Source organism: Arachis ipaensis, chromosome B03 (genome assembly GCF_000816755.2).
Source record: "Arachis ipaensis cultivar K30076 chromosome B03, Araip1.1, whole genome shotgun sequence".
Lineage (NCBI taxonomy): Eukaryota > Viridiplantae > Streptophyta > Magnoliopsida > Fabales > Fabaceae > Arachis > Arachis ipaensis.
Window position 1 is genome coordinate 87,751,903 of NC_029787.2, and position 334 is coordinate 87,752,236.

Below are 334 nucleotides of genomic sequence, written 5' to 3' on the forward strand. Positions count from 1 at the left end.
TTCAAACCTTCAGGCAACAGGATAGTGAGACTCTGTATGAAGCATGGGAGAGGTTAAAAGACTTAACAAGGAGGTGTCCACCTGACATGTTCAATGAATGGGTCCAGCTGCACATTTTCTATGAAGGGCTCTCTTATAAGTCAAAGAAGGCAGTAGACCATTCATCTGGAGGGTCTTTGAACAAGAAGAAGACCATTGAGGAAGCCATAGATGTTATTGAAACAGTAGCAAAAAACGACTACTTCTATGCTTCCGAAAGAGGGAACACAAGAGGAGTGATGGAGCTAAACAATGTAGATGCTCTGTTGGCCCAAAACAAGCTCATTACCCAGCA